General features: G+C 39.4%; 1 protein-coding gene across 1 annotated transcript in view; it reads left to right on the top strand.

Annotated features, from left to right (window-relative positions):
• The window catches only part of IKZF3 (IKAROS family zinc finger 3), a gene marked incomplete at its 3' end in the record, with an annotated part of 58548 nt that overhangs the window by 6394 nt on the left and 36150 nt on the right, over positions 1–16004 (top strand). The window lies entirely within an intron of this gene.

Below are 16004 nucleotides of genomic sequence, written 5' to 3'. Positions count from 1 at the left end.
AGGACTTCATCAACAGGTTTTGGTTTTACAATATTAGGTAAGAGAGATGTTCCCCAGTTGGACATAATATCCATTCTCATAAAACATTCAGGTAAAGGAGACACAATTTCTCCATGTAAAGCTTGCTTAAAACATCCCAGTTTTCATCCAAACTACCACCTTAATCCTATCAACCCTTACATTTCTATATTCTCTCAATCTAATCGGAGCCCCCTTTAGGGCTTCACTAACATGTTCTGATAACACAGTGCATGAGGTACCCATGTCAGGGAGTTCCAGAAACTTTTCTTCTCTACCCCTCTGACTATTTTATCTCTTCATATGCAAAAGAATTTGGGTCCCTATTGAGAGGTTGAACCAGGGGACCCTGGCTCTTTTGTTAGGACAAAGATTAACCTGCCCGTTGCCCTAGGTGATTTCAGGTCAGATTTCTCATTGCAATCTTTGCCTTCTAGTTTTTACACTGGAGTGAATAGAGTGGACTTATTTAGGGCCCTTTAAAGTAGAGGAACTGGCAGGAGGTCCTTTTGGTCCACCCAACTTTCTATAGTGCTGTATTAAGACCATTGTTTCAACTCTATCAATGTCCATTTTATTTATCCCATTTCTTGATAACTATCTAAAGATTTTCATCCTGCTGAAATGAGTCCCTTAACTCTCCCCTTTCTTTTTCTTCTTTATTTTAGCCCTATCAATGTTTCCTTTATTCATCTTACTTCTTGATAACCATTTACAATTTTCCACCTCGATGGGACAAGTCCCTTGACTCTCCCTTTTGCCTCTCCTCATTTTCTTGTTAATTAACCTAATGTTTTTATTAGCATCTGAAAGACCCAAGAGAGGAAGCTGAGACAGCAGATTCAATAAGATTCAGACTGTTGCTTGATTTTGAAGCAGTAATATTAAATGGGATGCCCATGCAAAAGAGGTCCCCTGTTCTGTGTTTACTTAGATTCTGTATTTGTCTTTTTGGCATCTATTCATCACAGGGCCAATTTTATTAACTATATTTTCTTATTTTCTGTATATTTGATGCTTTGATATTTGGGGACCTTACAGACCCAGGGAAAGACTGTCCTTCCCAGGGATAGCCAGTTCTTAGAGACAGCAAAGGACTTGGCCAGGAGCATGCTTTTCCTATATAAACCAACCAATCCAGAGTCCATACCCCCCAACCATCTCCTTATCTAAATCTCATGAACTGAACTAATATTTCCCCTGTCTGAAATCAATCCAAGGCCAAGTAGCAGACAACTAGAGACCACTCCTGTGTCCCAAAGCCTGCTGGAATTATTCAAACCAGGCAGTCCTAAACTGTTTATCCTGCCTGCCTTGCCTTTTCTCAGAAACTCCAGTGAAGGCTCTAGCCTAGGATTTTCCTTCCTCTTTTCTGCATCCTGACTGACACTGGTGCTTCCCCCTGTGGCCCTGTGTGGTATAATAAACTTCTTATACCACCTGTGTGGTGACCCCCTCTATGGACCCTGTGAGTATAATAAACTTCTTCCTTCCAGACCTTGTTCCCATTTCCTCCTGTGGCTGCACCAACTTTACCATACTATATACAACATGTACATGCTTAGAACACCCCCTTAATCCACAGCATTTACCAAGACCTGGGTAATAGGCATATTTAGTGAGTGACTATCTTGGTTATCATAAAGTCAGTCCCATATGGCTTACATATGAAACATATCAGCTGCTTCATCTGGGTTGTTCTACTTGGCACTTATAGAGGGAGTTGGACAGTCCTCTTTCTCAGGGTAAACAGACCTTACAGTGGCTTTTATCCAGTCAACTAGGCTGGCCATTCCCTCAGGAAAAACGTGCTGTGTTTGTGGATCATGTATAATCATCTGCCATTGATCCGTAGTGAGCTGTGGGTCCTAGATCAACCCAGACATGCTCTTCCACTCTGCAGCATCCCAAACTAAAGACAATGCCCCTAAGTTAGTCACTCTCACAATCCATTTTAGTAAAGGTTCTTCAGGAAGCTGATGATACTGATTCAAAAAATAAGACAACTGCTTCACACCCTTCCCCCCTGGTTTCAGTAGTTTCTTGGTTTTGCCTTCCCGCCATATGAACCACCTTCTTGGTGACCAGAAGTCTTAGAGGTACTCTCTACTGTTCCCACATAATTTTTCCCTTTGGGGGAATCTTTGAGCCTAGTATCTGAAGCACAAACCAACTGAAATCTGAGCTTGGTTTATCATCAAGGTCTGACCCAGAACTCTCTTTTCATTTCATTTTGGCTTTGCAGATAACAGTGGCCAAGGAATTGTACATTTCACTTTTCTCTTATTAGTTTGCGTTTCTACACATATCCAGTGAGTCAACTTCCCAAGAGTTGGATCCACCTCTGAATACCCGTGGTAATTTTACTTTTAGTAACTGATCAAAGCACAACTGCTGCTCCATAACACGGGTGACCATGTAGCCAGGAATCAGAGGTTCTTCATCCCTTGCTTTTTCTTCCTTTTTCTTCCCAAACCGTATGTTTCCATGAGCCAGGACTGTTCTAGCAAATCCCACTCGTGACACCTATTGTGGGACATTTCCAGCACCAACAACTGATTCTTCAGACACCAATTCACCATCAATTCAATTCTGCTACTAACTTCTGGAGTTAGCGCAGAACCCACAGGTTAAGGACTCAGTCCCACAAGAGTGCCCTCACTTCAGACACCACTTGAAAGTACCAGGCCCCCAGGTTTCCTGCACTTCTGTCCAACTTGACTACAAATTCAGGTTTTCACACAACCCCCACTCAGGTTTGGTAATTTGCTAGAGTGACTCACAGAACTTAGGAAAGCACTTTACATACTATTACTGGTTTATCGTAAAGGACACAACTCAGGAACAGCCAAATGGAAGAGGTGCATTGAGCAAGCTATGGGGTGGGAGGATGCAGAGCTTCCATGTCCTCTCTGGGCACACCACCTTCTAAGCAGCTTGGTGTCTTCACCAGACGCTCTCTGAATCTTACAGTTCAAGAGTTTTTATAGAGCTTGATCTCTAGTCCCTTTCCTGGAGGTTGGTGGGTGGGGCTGAAAGTTCCAACCCTCTAATCACTTGGTCTTTCTGGTGGCCAACCCATCCTGAGGCTTTCTAGGGGCTGTACCCTAAGTCACCTCAGTAGCATAAACTCAGGTGTGATAGAAAGGGGCTTGTTATGAATAGCAGAAGACACTCTTATAACTCAGGAAATTTCAAGGGTTTTAGGAACTCTGTGTAAGGAATTGGGGACAAAGACTAAATACATTTTTGTGTTTTACCACAGCTTAGAAAGTTCATAGAAGTAGAAAGAAAAAAGAAAAACCCACTTCTATCCTACCACCCAAATATAGTCTGTATTAGCATTATGCAATACTTCCAGGCTTTTTTTTGGAATTTTGAGCACTATATTTATATTAACATTGCAAACATTTTATACTAATATTTATGTTGCTAAAACTTATCACTATTGCTTTGTGAATATCACTCAGATCTCATCTTAATGTCATTTCTTCAGAGAGACTTTCCTTGACAACCCAGTTATTTTAATGCAATAGGCTATTGTAATTCTCTGCATGGCACTTTGCAATGGATAATTTTGGAGTTTTATTTGTTTATTGTGTTTCTCCCTCCACCCTTCATGAGCCAGGATCTTGAGTTTTCTTTTTCTCTCTAGGTATTTGCAACACCTAGAATAGTACTTGGCCCATAGTAGATGTGCAGTAAATATTTGTTTTGTTAAAAAAAAATACACACACACACACACACACACACATACACACACAGACATTTTTTCCTTAAAGGAAGAAAAGAAGAAGACAAAAATTGTTTCTCCAGATCTTCTTCTTTTGTCTTAGATTCTTAAGGACCAAGAAACAGAGTTCTATGTCTAAAACTTCTGAGACTCAAATCACAGCTTCAACTAATATTCCAGCTCTGCCTAGCTATACATTAATTTGTACCAGTTCTCAACCACAGAGACTGAAAAATGCTGCCTGGCACAGGATGTGGTCATTTGTGCTGAGGAAAGTCATATGGTGTTCTACCAGCTTCGTGAAACTTTGAAAGTGACATCCATGGAGGCACACTCAGAAAGAGGCAAATGATAACTGTGCCTTTGGCTGGCATTCTTCTGAGTTAGGGTTTCTGGGTTCTACTAGTAAACACCATGAAGTTTAGGTTTGAAATGATCCCTATACAACTTTTGGTCTGGGAATTTATAATTTATGTTAGAATTTGTTCTGAGTTCAGAAGTAGCCTTTGAGTTTTATGTTTTCAGGTAGTCGGGGGAAAAAACAGATGAAATACTCAAGTATAAACAAGAAACCAAATAATTCCATTCAACAATAGGAATTTGAAACAGATATTATTAAAAACCATGTGGTACAGCACTTCTCTAGGAATCCATACAATAGATTCCTGGCCTCTGTGTTTTGACCCTGCTCCAGAAGTGCTTCCAAGGGTCATCTTCAACTGCTGTGATGCCTATGCCGTTTCTATCACCTTACCTCCAACTACATGTCAGTGGATTAATGGGATACCTGTGTATTTTTCTCAGTTGTTAGTGGTCTGGGAGTGTCATGTAGTTCCTGGTAGAGACTAGACGATACAATCAATCATTCTAAATAATTTGGAAAAGAGAAGAAACAGTTCTTTCTTCTAAACCTGACTTAGTAAAAAGTGAATAGGCTAACTTTAGCATTGAAAGATTAATTCATCATTTCATGATTAAGCTCCAAACTGATTACTGTACTGTAATGTAATGTAATGCTGGCACTTAATCTGGGTCATATATCTGGGGAAAGGGTGTTACCAGGCCCCTGCTTTTTCAAAAGATATAATATGATTAGTATATACAAATTATATATGCTAAATTATAAAATAACAGAAATGAAAAGTAGCATTACCTGGTAAAAGTTATATAATAATGTATCTTAATATGTATTAAGGCACTTCTGCCATATTCAGCATAGGGAAACATTAAGACTAGAATTAGGATTATACTTTTAAAGGTAGTTAGGGAAATTTAGCTATAATATAATAATGATTATAAGTAAATTTTAAGTATGCTTTAGAGGATTTTAGTCTGTTTAAATTTAGTGGAAGCATTTTTTTAATGTCCTCTAAAATGTTTTAGAAACTAAGACCAGTCTTGGAATGTTTTAAATTCAGAATAATTGCCGTCATGTTTAATTTACATGTTTAAACATATCATGTGCATCTTTCTAATTTTCCAACTCTTAGAAAATTATCTTATAGAAAAATTAGAAACACTCACTTTATTTTTCTCTAGTGGAAAGGCAGACTAAATTTTTAGAAGGAAAAGTCTTTACCCAACTAGAATTGTTGTTTGAGAAGCAAAATAAAATATTTGGAAAAAAACTTTTTAAAGGTATAAACATTTAAGTTAAATTTACTTGTTTCCCATAAGTTAAAAAGATATTTTTGGACTTCCCTGGTGGCACAGAGGTTAAGAATCCGCCTGCCAATGCAGGGGACACATGTTCGAGCCCTGGTCCAGGAAGATCCCACATGCCACAGAGCAGCTAAGTCCGTGTGCCACAGTTACTGAGCCTGAGCTCTAGAGCCCGCGAGCCACAACTACTGAGTCCGCGTGCTGCAACTACTGAAGCCCGTGAGCCTAGAGCCCGTGCTCCACAACAAGAGAAGCCACTGCAATAAGAAGCCCATGCACCGCAATGAAGAGTAGCCCCTGCTCACTGCAACTAGAGAAAGCCCGTGTGAAGCAATGAAGACCCAGTGCAGCCATCAATAAATAAATAATTAATTGGAGGGAAAGAAAGATATTTTAATCTTTTTTTTAAACAATATATTCCTAGGAACCTAGTGCAGGAGTTGGCAAATTTTTTTGCAAAGCGCCAGGTAGTAAATATCTTGGACTTTGCGGGCAACACGATCTCTGTTGCAGCTTCTCAACTCTGCTGTTGTAGTGTAAAGCAGCTGTAGCAGATACAGAAATTAATGCATGTGACATTCAATAACTTTATTTATAAAGACTGGCGTTAGTGATAGAATGCAGGGGTGGTTAAATGGTTGTTCACTGTAAAATTCTTTCAACTTCTCTGTATTTCTGAAAATTTCATGATAAAATCTTGAGGGGGGTGAAAAAAATAGAAAAAAAAAAAAGACTGGCAGTAAGTGGGTCAGATTTGGCCTGCAAACCGTAGTTTGCTGACCCCTGGCCTAGTGTATACATTTATTGTGTGATGACTTAAGACAGCTTTTGGTTCTTGAAAGGAACAAGGTTCATGTAAGCATATCAAAAGGGCATCAATGGGGAGTCTAACACTATTATTTTTTTTTAAGATTTATTTATTTTATTTATTTTTAGCTGCGTTGGGTCTTAGTTGTGGCATGCAGGCTCTTCATTACGGCGCATGGGCTTCACTCTAGTTGTGACGGGCAGGCTCCAGAGCATGTGGGCTCTGTAGTATGTGGCACGCAGGCTCTCTAGTTGAGGTATGCCAGCTCAGTAGTTGTGGCGCACGGGCTTAGTTGCCCCGTGGCATGTGGGATCTTAGTTCCTTGACCAGGGATCGAACCTGCGTCCCCTGCATTGGAAGGCGGATTCTTTACACTGGACCACCGGGGAAGTCCCTAACACTGTTATTTTTTAAATTAGAAAAATATACATCACTAACAGCCCTGTTTATCATACACATATACTGTGGGTATATCTCTGTGCCACTATAACTTATATAAATTAATTGGTCACAAATAAAACCATATGTGGATTCAATGTTGTGTTTACCACTTAGTTGGTTCCTCCTTTCTTCCTGAAAATTTAAACCTAGTAGACTGATGCACTGGAGATATTTAAATCAACTCCAGTTTGTTTCCTCCATGAGGCCTGCTTGCACTGTCCCAGCTCCCCCAAGTGTGGCATTAGAGCTGAGTTTTTGGAGTGTGTTTAATTAATACTTATTTAAGCCTAATTATACTCTATCCATCTGGAATTGTTTGTGCATGACAAACTTTCACCCCATTACATTACAAACTTTTTGAAAAAAAAAAGCCCTAGTAGCCCACATTTACATCTTTCTAAAAATACCTACCTAAGAAGTGATATAACCCACCTAGATTTTTGAAGAGGTTGAGAGTTCTTTTTCCAGCCTGGTCATTGACTCCTACGAACAATTATTATTTCTCTTCTTAGTAACGACCAACTCCAACTGTTGTCAGACTGGTCTTGAGCAGTAGGAAATAACCCAGGGTTCCCCAAGTCTTTATATTTGTTTAGCATTGAGTGAGTGCTGGGAGTATCATAGGCACTTCACTGAATACGGAGGATAGTGGGACTTTCCTGTGGGATGTAAAATGTCACTGAGATACTGTAACATCAAAAGCAGGTGTTAAAGCAATTATAACATATCATGAGAGAGAATATCTTTATGGCTTGTATCTGGCCTGTGTTCACAGAGGAACAGAATAAAATAAAGCCTCTGGAGATCAGGGTTAGAGATAAGATGTGTTTCAACAGTAGTGTACCCAGGGATATAACTAGGTAGGGATGACACACCAGATGGTGGAATATCATCCCAGCGGGGCCCTGTGAAAAAGAAATGCAGTTAAGGGCAGAATGACCGAGGTAGAACCTCACAGCTTTTTGTTTCAGTCCTTCTTCCTCTGAAATTGGATCCCCATCTTTGCCATTTCCCACTTAGAATAAGGAAGGAAAGATTCTGTCATTTGTATGTATGTTTTGAGTTTTTGATTCGCCATGAATATGCTGATGGCATTGCTTTTCTTCTTTGAATAATTAGGGAATATGAATTTGGCTATCAACACCCTGCATTGAACATGATACTGGCTTCCATTTTTCAGCATACCTAAAAACCAACCACCATCTTTTTCTACTTACACTGGCAGTTTTTTCTGGAGCTACTACTGGGCAAAAAGTACACAATATATCTCAATATCCATCAGCTTCAGCTGTTTACCCTGCTTAAGTTCCACATTTACCCTTTGTATTAGTTTTCTAGGGCTTCTATAACAAATTACCACAAACCGGGTGACTTAAGCAGCAGAAATTTATTCTCTCACAGTTTGGGAGCGTAAAAGTCCCAAATCAAGGTGTCAGCACCACCATGCTCCCTCTAAAAGGCTCTAGGAAAGAATCCTCCTTTGCCTCTTTCTAGCTTCTGGTGACCCCCAGCAATCCTGGGTGTTCCTTGGCTTGTAACAGCACAACTCTAATCTCTGCCTCTGTCAACACACGGCCTTCTTCCCTGAGTATATATCTGTATGTCTTCTCCTCTTCTTATAAGAGCACTAGTCACGGGGTTAAAGGCCCACCCTCATCCAGGGTGATGTCCTCTTAACTAATTACATCTACAATGACCTGATTTCCAAATAAAGTCACATGCTGAAGTTCCTGACAGACGTGAACTTTGGGGATACATTCAGTGCACTACACCCTTCATCTTCAAAATCTTTACAATCGAATATGAGATATACCTAATTCTCAATGTGAAATAGATTTCTTTTAAATTAATTGTACAGTGGTGATCAATTAGTGTATTTATTTAATTATTCCTTTGTGTAAGAGTTAGGATTGTGACTGATTCCATGAAAAAAGTTGAATCATAATTTTTTGAAAGGAAGGCCTTAAATTTTCTCTATGCTGATACCTTGTGTGATGCTTAGGTCAAAGATAAGAACTTTAATTAGAAAGTTTGCTGAAAAAATAATTGTCCCCCCCTCAGGAGCTAGAGCCCCCATCCCCAGTAGTTTTCCATGTCAGGGTCTCAATATCTTTTGAGGTGTACAACGTTTTTGCACTCATGAGAAATACAAACTGTTTTGATGCTTCTGAAAGTGGGGGGAAAAAAACCAAGCCACATTTGTGGTTTATGGATGCTAATTACTGCTACATTTAGATATGTGAAGGAGGGTCTATGTCTGGAGGGAGCTGGGAGAGACTGTCAGCCTCGCCTAGGCGCTCACTGAGGTTCCAGCGGTACTGCTCAACACACGCAAATACATGCTTCAAAAGGAAGTGCCGTTTTTTATCAAAATATTACATCTCTCAAGCCCAGATCAAGACCTGTCGCTCATGGGATGCAGGGGTTATCTTACAAAATCAGCAGTGCTTTGCTGCAGAAGTTCACTCACAGGGGATTTCTGTAAGTGCTCACAATGGGCAGAGAGGCTTCACGGCTCATACTGTGTCAAACGGGTAAGTTCTGTTGGTGATGAAACCCAGACACCTCTCCTTGACTTTTTTTTTTTTAAACAAAAAACACCCGGATTCTTTTTTTTTTTTTTTTTAAACCAAGCTAAGTGGCACAGTGAACTAAAAGGAACTTATAGGAAGATATTTGGCATCTGCGAAAAAGGAATGTACAGTTGTAATAGTTGACAGAAAAATAGGTCTGCCTACCGTCCTTAGGGGGTCCTCCAAGATTCTTTCTCTTTCCTTTGGCTTTCTTTTAACCATGGAGCAATAGTACTGGTGCCTCCTTGGGGTGGAAGCAAGACGAATGAAATAAAAAACAATGTAGATTCCAGTCCAGTTGGTTAGCAGTACGTGTGAAACACCCATCTGTGCCCGCTAACTCTCATAGCATCTACTCTTGCCAAGTGAGTTTGGCCACTCAGACTAAGTTTGGCACCCAGTATGGCGAACCGGGCCATTGTGTACCCTGGTACAGTTTGGTAACCACGTGAATGCACCCTGCTGAGGGGTCAGTGAGGAGTCCCAGTGGTGTGCCAGAGTCAGCTCATAACCACTTGTTAAATTTTCAGTGAGCTGGCTGACTTCACATTGATGGCTTGAAACGGGCCATGGTATTTATACCACTGACATCAGCAAATGCTACGAAGAAGCCCTTCCCCGCCTCTGAGTGGGTTTTTAAGCATTTACCAGCATACCACTGGACTGAAGACTGAATGAAACCCTGTTCTGGCTCACTAGGTCACCATTTTTCATGATTCGTCAGAGGGTTTTTTTTTGTTTTGTTTTGTTTTTGGTAATTTGCACAAAAGAGAATAGTGTTGGAGAAGAGTAGGTGAGATATCTCCACAACATAGTAGGCACGATCCAGAAATTTTATCCTTAAGGTATGGGGGTCACATTATTACAAAGTTAATAAAATATAGGAGGTTTTTGGTAGCTACTGTTACAAAAAGCACAAAGCAACAACAGTGAAATTTAGACTAGACACAACTGACCACACATTAAACTTTAAAAGTCTCAAATAATCATGAGGCAGTTACTTCCTACCCAATCCCATAACATAAGAATTTTAGCTTGCTCCTATCAGAGAAGGGAAGAAGAGTGAACAGCTGGAGGCAATCACCAATCCTGTTATATTCAAATTGATATCAATACATATTGCATTGCAGTGAAGTCTTACTCTACTTCACTGATCCCAAAGAGTTGATGACATGGCAAGGACAGTATTTTTTTTTTTTTTGGGGGTACATGGGCCTCTCACTGTTGTGGCCTCTCTCGTTGCGGAGCACTGGTTCCGGACGCGCAGGCTCAGCGGCCATGGCTCATGGGCCCAGCCGCTCCGCGGCATGTAGGATCTTCCCAGACCGGGGCATGAACCCGTGTCCCCTGCATCGGCAGGCGGACTCTCAACCACTGCGCCACCAGGGAAGCCCTCTCATTCTTCTTTTATGCTGAAGTTTGGGGTATACGGTAAATGCTAAATATTTACCCATTTTTCTTTCTGCCTTTCCATCCAACCATCCATTTATCCATTCATCCCCTGCACTTTTCCCAAGTGCTCACTAAATAATTGTCAATTGATTAAGTAAAGTGAAAAAGAACATGTGAGTACATTTTGGCCTTGAGGTCTTCTTTAGCAGTGTTCTTCAAACTGGGATATGGGGAGACTTTCCAAGGATTACATGGATGTGGATAATTTTAAGAGAATCAATCTCCAGGTCTTCACCTTCATTATGTTCTCTTTCCTGAAGCAGGTCTCCCCTATAAGGCTGTTGTCTTTGATGTTCTTTCCCACCTCCCCTTTCACAGTGATCCTTTTCCACTTTGTAAAAGAAAGAGACCACTCTCACCCATCCCAAATTTTACTTCTTTGCCCTAAAGTGTAAATATTTCCAGGATGCCAAATAAAGGGTCAATTAGATAATTCCTCTTATCAAAGTTTCATAAATGCATGCCCCCCTCCATCCATCTCATTTAGAGGTGCATTCCCAGCAAGTTTTACTTTTTATATTTAATAATTATTGATCAAGATTTATAGCATACATATATTGTTTTCATCAATTGTATGCTAATAATTGTAATGATAACTCAATCCCAAAGAATTTTTAACACATAGCACTTCATAAAAATATTTTTATTTTTATTTATAGTTGTTTTTCTTGTAGAGACATAAGATAGGATGAGCAATAGAAGATTCAGGCATAAAAGACTAGCACATAAAGGTAAAATTCTATGAGAAAAGAGGAATGGAAATAGAACTTCAAGGAGAAATTTTCTCATTTTTTAAAGCTTATTTATGTATTTTTAAATTTATGAGGGAGTAAATCAAATCACTATTATTTATATTCCATATGCACCCATTTGAAAGGGTGCAATAACAGTTTTAACCATCATTATTTACAATGAACAAAAATGTGTTTTTGTTTTAAAAACTTTTAACTTATGATGAGAAATTATAGATGTCAACGTAATATCCACTATATACAAGGGAGAAATATAATTTTTCAAAATTCTTTTGAGAGTACTCGAGCAAAAAATTTGAAGACCAGCCACTGTCATGTACAGTATATAAAATGTAACATAAGGAGCCTTCAATTGAAGCCTAAACCTATTTAACGGCCTAATACAAACTTGATACTTCAAGGTTTGAGAAACCTCTCAAAACTGTGTAATTTTGTGTTTATCGTTATGTGTACATTTTTCTACGTACAGTATAGTTCTCAAAGAGGTAGGTCCACAACCCAGAAAAGATGAAAAAGCCCTGACCAAAGTGTATAAAGTCTTAAGTCTTCTTGACTTCGCTGTTTTTGTTATAGTTTATTTGTAATGGTCTCTATGCTTTTAACATAAACAATTTTGGTTCATTTCTGTATGTGTATAAAATAATATATACTAATTATGAAAAATCATGAAATAGGCATAATCCCCCTTACTTCATCACCAGCCTGAACCCTATCCTAGGCAACCTTTTAATTGTACTCCTTGTTGATTCAAATGCCTTTCCTTTTTCTTAATTTTGATAGGGAATTTTGGAAGTGCTTCATCCATGGAAAAATGCTGGGTGGCAATTTGGAAAACAGTTTTTAAAAGAATAGACATCATCTGCCCCTGGCAATTCTATGTGGTTTCTTCCAGCATTTGATACCCAGCAGTCTAGCAAATAGGTTGACATAGTATTCAGACTTAGAATTAAGAAAATTACATTTGGAAATGACTGACAACGCAGTAGTTTTAAAGCTTTGGATTTTGAAGTGTCACACCCAGAGCAGATGAATGAAGATGTCAGAGCCGGGCTAAAGGAGGACTCTGGTAATCCAGCCCTTGTATAACCTTCAAACACCAATAAACAAGATTATCTGGATTTAACATGTGACCTTTCTCATTCTGACTGGTAGGTCCAGATGTTTTCTCATTCAGCTGCCTGGTTGAAATCTGCTTTTTAACCGACTGCATTTCGATCTAGATTTGAGGTTGCAGAAATGACAGTCTTGAAAACTATATTCTTCAGTGAGTGATGCTGTCTAAACAGTAACATATGGAAATCCATGTTTTAATAATTTAAAATAATTTGCGACCTTACCCTTAATAGATTTGTTAATTATGTCAACTGAATAAGTAAAAATGGGATCACAGTAGATAGTTCACTATATTAGTCAGCCTGGTGGCATTAAAAACGTTGACAGGATTTGTTAGAACCAGGCTTTTCTGCACCTGCGTCTGCAGAGGCAGAATTACCAGTCATGCCTTTGTTACCCTTTGTTACTCCTCAAAGAAGTTCATAGCAGCCCTAGAGAAAATAGGAAAGGCTCTTTATTAGCTTCTCTTAAGTCACTCTAGGCTTCTGGCCATACTTCTCACCCACTTTAATGTACCTTTATTATCTTTTTTCGTTGCTTGGAGCCCAGAACTATTTCTGGCATTTTTGTATGAACTCTTACTCACCCTTAACTTGCTTTTCCGATTCTAGTCCTTCAGGTTATACTAGTTCTCTCTCTTAGACTATATAGAAAAGATAACTCTTTATTTTCTTCTTTTCTTATGGGAGAACTAAACTCTCACATTCTTGAGTGAACCCTCAGAGAGCTTCCCCATGTGCTTTGTACCACTGCTGACTTGTAGGTCAGGGACAGTGCTCGTTAATTAAGTAATAGTCATAGCCTAGTAAAGCACACTAAACCATTAACAGAATAGAAAGTGAGACATAAAAACACATACAAAGACATAAAAGCACAAAATGTGACAAAGAACGAATACAATTAGAAAATCTGGATCTTTATGGATTTTAGTACAATTTAGAAAGAGAGCAAAAATCAGTAGTTACTTAGGTATTCTCTGAAGTGGATAATAAAATAATTAAGTACTATAGATGTCCTATGAGGCCAACTTTACATTGATTGTTTTAGCCTCTTTCCTACTGCCAAGTAGCAGATCCGACTTGTGTTTTTAACAAAAAATTTATTTAATTCTTTGAAAAGGGCATGGAATTAGTTGCATAAGAACAAAAGGAGTTAAAGATAGTCTTATGAGGATTTGTCATATGAGTTTAATCATAGCTCAAAAGTTACACTTGTCACGATGCTTCTTGTAATAGTTGGTGAATGAGCTGCTAAACTCTCCCCTCTTGAGACAGTCAGTATCAGTGTAGCTGGCTATCAGTTGTTGGGGTTTTTTTTTTTTAATCCTTATAGTGTTCTTTAAAAAAAAAAAAAAAACAGCTTTAGTGTGGTTATAATTTACATACCTTTAAGTGTCCAGTTCAACGATTTTTAGTAAATTTACAGAGTTGGGCAACTAGCACCATGTTTTAGAACATTTCTGTCACCCTAAGAAAATTCCTTGTACCTGTTTGCAGTCAATCCCCATTATTACTCCCAGCACCAGGCAACCACTAATTTGATTTTTGTCTCTATAGACTTACCATTTCTGGACCTCTCATCTAAAAGGAGTAATACAATATGTACTCTTTTGCTCTGGCTTCTTTTACTTAGCATAATGTTTTTGTTTAAGTTTATCTATATTGTTGCATGTACCATTACTTTGTTCCTCTTTATTTCTGAATAGTATTCTATTGTATTGATAAAGTACATTTTGTTTATTAGTTCACCAATTGATGGATGTTCTGATTGTTTCCATTATTTTTGGCTTTTATGAATAATCCTGCTATGAGCATTTGTGTACAAATCTTTGTGTGGACATAGGTTTTCATTTCTTTTGGGTAGATGCCTAAGAGTGGGATTGCTGGGTTGTATGGTAAATTTATGTTTAATTTTATAAGAAACAGTCTAGGGCTTCCCTGGTGGCGCAGTGGTTGGGGGTCTGCCTGCTGATGCGGGGGGCGCGGGTTCGTGCCCCGGTCCGGGAGGATCCTGCGTGCCGCGGAGCGGCTGGGCCCGTGGGCCGTGGCCGCTGAGCCTGCACGTCCGGAGCCTGTGCTCCGCGACGGGAGGGGCTGCAGCGGTGAGGGGCCCGCGTACCGCAAAAAAAAAAAAAAAAGAAAGAAAAAAGAAACAGTCTATATTAGTTATTGATTGCAATATAACAAATTATCCCAAAACATAACAGCTTAAAACATTACAAAGCTATTGTCTCAAGAACAGAGGCACAGCTTGCCTTGGTCCTCTGCTGCAGAGTCTCTCTCTCATAGGCTGCAATCAAGGTATTGACCCAGACTGTGGTCTCACCTGAAGGCTTTAGTAGGGAAGGATCAACTACCAGATTCACTCACGTGCTTGTCAGAATTCAGTTCCTTGAAGGTTTTTGGACTGAGGGCCTCATTTCCTCACTGTAGCTTGGCCAGAAACTGCCTTCAGTTCCTTGCCATGTGAACTGTCTAGCTTACTTCATCAGAGAAGCTCACGAGAAGCATGAGCGTGTGCGCGAGAGAATGAGAACAAGATGGAAGTCATATTCTTTTATAGTATAATAACAGAAGTGATTTCCCATCACGTTTGCCATGTTCTTTTTTTTTTTTTTTTTTTTTTTTTTTTTTTTTTTTTTTTTTTGCGGTACGCGGGCCTCTCACTGTTGTGGCCTCTCCCGTTGCGGAGCACAGGCTCCGGATGCGCAGGCTCAGCGGCCATGGCTCACGGGCCCAGCCGCTCCGCGGCATATGGGATCCTCCCAGACCGGGGCACGAACCCGTATCCCCTGCATCGGCAGGCGGACTCTCAACCACTGCGCCACCAGGGAGGCCCTGCCATGTTCTTTTAATTAGAAGCAAATCACCTAGGTCTAACCTACATGCAAGGGGAGATTACACAAGGATATGAATACTAGGAGTCGGGGATTATTGGGAGCCATTTCAGAAGGCTGCCTAGTATATTGCCAAACTTTTCTTCCAAATGACTGTACCATTTTTCGTTTCCACCAGCAATGTATTAGGTAGAGTTCCATTTTTTCCACATACTCGCCAACACTCATTATTGTCTGTCTTTTTGCTGATAGCCATTCTAGTGGGTGTGAAGCAGTATCTCACTGTGGTTTTTTAATTTACATTTCTCTAATAACTAATGATGTTGAGTATCTTTGCCTATTGTTCATTTGGTTAATTTCTTTGGTGAAATGTCAATTCAAATCTTTTTAACGTTTTCGGTTTACGTTATTTGTCTCATTATTGAGTTGTAAGAAATTTTCATTTATGAATCATGCTTTTGGTATCGAATCTAGATTCCAAGGTCACAAAGATATTATGTCTCAGCTAATATGCTAGGCCTTTCTATACATTATTTTGCCTAATTTAATTACAGTAACAACCTTGTTAGGCGTAGATGTTATCACTGTTGCACAAATAAGAAAATTCACAGAAGTC

This window comes from Hyperoodon ampullatus, assembly GCF_949752795.1.
Source record: "Hyperoodon ampullatus genome assembly, chromosome: 19".
Taxonomy (NCBI): domain Eukaryota; kingdom Metazoa; phylum Chordata; class Mammalia; order Artiodactyla; family Ziphiidae; genus Hyperoodon; species Hyperoodon ampullatus.
This window is presented reverse-complemented; position numbering and strand designations above follow the sequence as displayed.